This window comes from Halyomorpha halys, unplaced genomic scaffold (genome assembly GCF_000696795.3).
Source record: "Halyomorpha halys isolate HHAL.00 unplaced genomic scaffold, Hhal_1.1 Scaffold316.1, whole genome shotgun sequence".
Classification (NCBI taxonomy): domain Eukaryota; kingdom Metazoa; phylum Arthropoda; class Insecta; order Hemiptera; family Pentatomidae; genus Halyomorpha; species Halyomorpha halys.
Genome location: NW_027107962.1, coordinates 105,192 through 109,728, shown reverse-complemented (window position 1 = coordinate 109,728; position 4,537 = coordinate 105,192). Strand labels below are relative to the sequence as shown.

The 4,537-nt window shown below is 30.9% G+C and overlaps 1 long non-coding RNA gene across 2 annotated transcripts in view; it reads right to left on the bottom strand.

Moving 5' to 3' along the window:
* The window catches only part of LOC106681196 (uncharacterized), a 20,807-nt gene extending 18,134 nt beyond the window's left edge, over nt 1-2,673 (bottom strand). For both annotated transcript variants that reach the window (XR_010843135.1, XR_001343204.2), the window contains exons 1-3: nt 2,327-2,673; nt 2,001-2,238; nt 1,728-1,910 (exon numbers count right to left, since the gene is read on the bottom strand). This is a non-coding gene — a long non-coding RNA (uncharacterized lncRNA). The remainder of the gene's footprint in view (nt 1-1,727; nt 1,911-2,000; nt 2,239-2,326) is intronic.
* Between the last annotated feature and the right edge of the window lie 1,864 nt (nt 2,674-4,537).

Sequence of the window (4,537 nt, the reverse complement as noted above, 5' to 3'; positions counted from 1 at the left end):
TATATATTATAAATATAACTATACAGTTTTAATTAGACTGGTTATTTTCATGTAATTGGTACAAGAGGTAATACGGTGCAATTTATATATTTTAAAAATATAAAACCATCATATTCTTTTATTGTATAAAGCGTTTAGCTAACGAAAAGCTTAAGCCCATATTCTTAACTTATTGGAAATGCAGCTTTAAGGAGTGTAATTCACAAAAAATACAGTGGAAATTCTATCATAATTAATGTACCAATTACATTTTTTTATTAACTGAATCAACGAGTGAAAATAAAATATTAACCGCTCAAAAAATATCGTTATGGACTTTATTTTAGTTGACTCAGTGACTAATGCAAGTGCTTTTTCTCAATTTTTGAGGGAAAACTACTTGGAACTTATGCAGTTTAAAATGATTTAATTTTTTTTTCTTAATGCTTGGTATCACGAATGACTTGATTTGTGGCAAAGTAAGGAACATTAAGGATTTCACGAAGGATTTTGAACTGTAAGGATTGGATTCGGGAGGAATTCGATGGTTTAGTGGAACCTCAAAGCTCAACTCCGTATGTCCAGATAGGACTTATAATAGTCATGTAGATCAGTTTTTGTAATGGATTGGAAGTTTAGACCGTTTGTCAAGTGAATAAAATCGACGAGCAGTTTCCTGCCTTTTCAGTCTTGTATGAGAATTCCATGTCAGTCGTTTGTCCAGATGTAATAGATTTTTAAACTTATTTTTCATGATAACAGAACTGAATCAGCTGAATTAGTTTATGCGTAGTTTTCTGTTTTAGTTATTGATTCAGCCATGATGGATATTTCAGAGAACAAGTTAATGAACGGTGAATGAACCGTAAAGAATGATATTGATATTAGAATGCAGCCATGGCAGGATTAAAGTCCAGCACCAAGTCAGCTCCTAAGAAAATAATAATATTTGGTTACTCTGTCAGCTGTAACATTTATTTATCTGTCTCTTCTACGATGTTTTAGTCATTCTTACTGACTACAAATTATACAACATATGATTATGGTAATAAGTATAAATTACCATTAAATGGTAACAATTATACTATATAGTGGCTTCATTCTCTTTTTCATCAGAAATACTTTCTTGTGGTGTATCTCTAAAACATTTAGAACTAGGAAGCCTATCTACATCCTTGATTTGTATACCGTGTATTCTTCTGTCCACTCCTTAAGTACAAACCTGTATATTAATTCTCATGGGACGGTTTCCTTTAAAAAATCTTTTATAATCCATGCTACCTCGTTCTACCCATCTACCCATATCCATCCATAAAACCCCTTCATTAACCGCATTTTAACATAGACTATTTATATGTTTAAATAATTGACCATATAATTTCAAGTAATAAAGAAAATGGCCAGGATTGCGGTCAAAATAGTTAACAAGTAGAGCTTCATGAAACATCAGTGCTTTTGTTTTTATTTTTTATATTACTATTGTTATTAGTTTAGTTGTGTTATTTATTACTCAGAAATTAAACTATTTTATGATAGACAATTGGCATTTAAATATCCATTATAAATTTTCTCATTGAACTAGATTTCCTAGAATAAAATTATTTTACATTCATATATTATATATTGGCTCTTAAAAACAGTAAACTCATTTTTCATCTCATTTTCGACATTATGGAGTCAATTTATTAAATGAAAAATGATTGAATTATAATTAGGGAATATACGATATATAAAAAAACAATAATTACGATTTGCTAATCCAATGATAATCGACTCCAATAAAATCTTTGCCTCAATACCACCATCGACTGTATTCTGTCTAAATTCTAATCTTCAAAGCCAGACTAAGACAATTTTCCCAACTACTTTTTGAATTATTCCACTTCCTCCGCCAATTTCAGGGATCCATTTACCATTAAAATCCTTTCCATCTGTGGAGGGAAATTAAATAAAATATGTCACTGTACTATAATGTACAAATATATTTTATTAAAAATAACACTGAATTTAATAAAACAGACAAGATGAAAACGGCCCAAAAATGTCAGATATAGACAGAACCGAGGAAAAGTTTTTCAATAGACATTTCCTTTAATCTAACAATAGTTTCATTGTTCAGTCACCCGATCCTGTTGGAAGACATGAGACTTAGAATTGGAATTGCTTCTATATGTATTGGATGGGTCCTTCAAGGCGACTCAGTAAATTGGGAAACTTTGTTCATGAATGCTTTGCAAAGCTAAGGTTTGCCTTACCAACCTAAAACATTTAACAGCATCTATATTCTTGTTTGAAATTCAGTTTTCCACGTCTAAGAGCACATTGGCTTAAATTAATCTGAAAATACCTTTTCTCAGAATCCATTATAAAGCATATAACGTAACTCCTTGTTTGCTACCCATTACTCATCAAATTAATGTTTTATATATTTCTACATACTTTCACCTTTAAAATCTCTAGCTGACTGCATTAGTATGAAAATCAATCAAAAGATTCAATCCTAGTTGAATACTTGTTTATTCACTATTTTCATTTACATTTTCACAGCATCCTAACATCTGGAAATGAACGAGAGGTAACTGTGATGCTCCCATATGGTATATTTATTTACACCTCTTGGTGTAAATTTGATTTGATAACAGTGAGTTTTAAAATATTGATATAAGATTAGATTGTATTGGATGCTTTGGAGCAGTCATTTAAGTCAGGTATCTTTTGAAAAAAAATGTTGTGGTGCAAATATTAATAAATTTACACCATTCCATGTGTTAAAACCCAAAAGTACATTTTTCTTTTCGTTAATTTAATTTTATTACTTCCAACTGGTTTTTTATTTTTTTTGTTAATTATAAGTTGTGCCTTATTTAATAACAATTAAGTTTTATTTTGTAATTAAAATTAAATTAGAACTCATCACGTAAATAGAATAAGGAAGTTTGCTATGATGCGAGTATAATAGAAATACATCCCTGCAGTTCGGCACATACAACAACATTGCGGGCTGCAATGGGATTACGGCCTGTATACAGGGACCGATAAGGGAGTCTACAGTCTACAGTCCGCTGCCTGGAGCCAAGAAGTTACATTGAGAGACACCCACCGGCTCACCGCTTTGAGGCATTCGAGGATTTTTTTGGGGTTCAGCTCATGACCCTCACCCACCAATCGACGTTTGAAGACGGCGGAGATTCAAGACTGGAGCGGTATGCGCATACCACTACTGTGAGTGATTTTTTTTTCCTTCGAGCCATGCATCATTTTATCGCTGCGGAATTCTTTTAATTAATAGTAGAAAATTTTTTTTATAGTTAAAGAGAGGCAATTTGTTTATGTATTTATCAAATTATTTTCTTTTCTTTATTACACATCTTTATTTTTTTATAACAACAGCAACAGTTTTTTTTTATTATTTATTTTTGTTTTATATTTTAATTTTATTGAGTTTGTATACCAGTTTGGAAGTGTTTTTTTTTATTCTCTATTTTTTTTTATTCTTCATTATTTTTGTGTTCACAATCTTTGCAGGTCCTCCGTTTTATTTTTTTACCATCTCACCGAACCAGCGAACGATTTTCTTAGGGGGAAGAGGTAAGTTGGTTTCATTTAAGAAAAGCCCCTCGCCCCAACACCATGTTTGTATTTATTATATTAATATCCTTTATAAAACAGTACTGTACATGGGCCATCCTAAAAGGAAGGAGCAAGTTTGAGTTTAGGTTTTCGCTCAAATTGAGCTGATAAACATTGAGAAAATCTCTTGAAGACTTTAATTGAAATTCAACACCAATCCTAACAATACATATTTTATTTATGAAGGAAACAAATAAAGTAGAAAAAAAATACAAAAGAATAATGCCTGTTATATGAATTTCTCTAGATATGTAATGTAAAAAAAAAAAGAAAACTACTTTTAACAAAATGGAAATGTCTTTAAAATATATTTATTAATATAATTCACTTGTGTAAAAACAATCCTGTTTTTTATTCTTATCTTTTTTTTTTTTTATTTACACCTGTAAAATAATTATATTTAGCAAAGCAATAATTTAATATAATATTAAGGCATGCCAAGGGTTGGCATAAGGGACACACCACCCAGTGGTTCAAGTAAACTATTTAATCAGACTAGGAGGTCCTTCTGCAACTACTCTTCAGCCTACACCGAGTTACATCACGGATGTTATTTTTTACCTTCTGTCGTACAAATGTATTGTCGTGTACGGGGCTTCAGGGGTTCTAAGCCCGACTAGGGGTTCCCCGTAGACATATTATATTGAATTTATTCATATATTCATGTATTTATATTATGTATTTGTATTTATATATTTATATTATTTGTGTTTGTATTATGTATTTATGTATTTGTATCATGTATCTCTATTGGTTCCTGATGGGAACCGACTGAAAAAATATGCGCTATATTTAACTCAAACACTAGATAGCACAGATCCCCTCGGCATGGTATGCTAGATATGAATATCTATAAGTTATGATAGGATAAGGCACTGTGTCCGCCTTATTACTCTCTACCATTGTAAATAAACATCTAAAATGATTT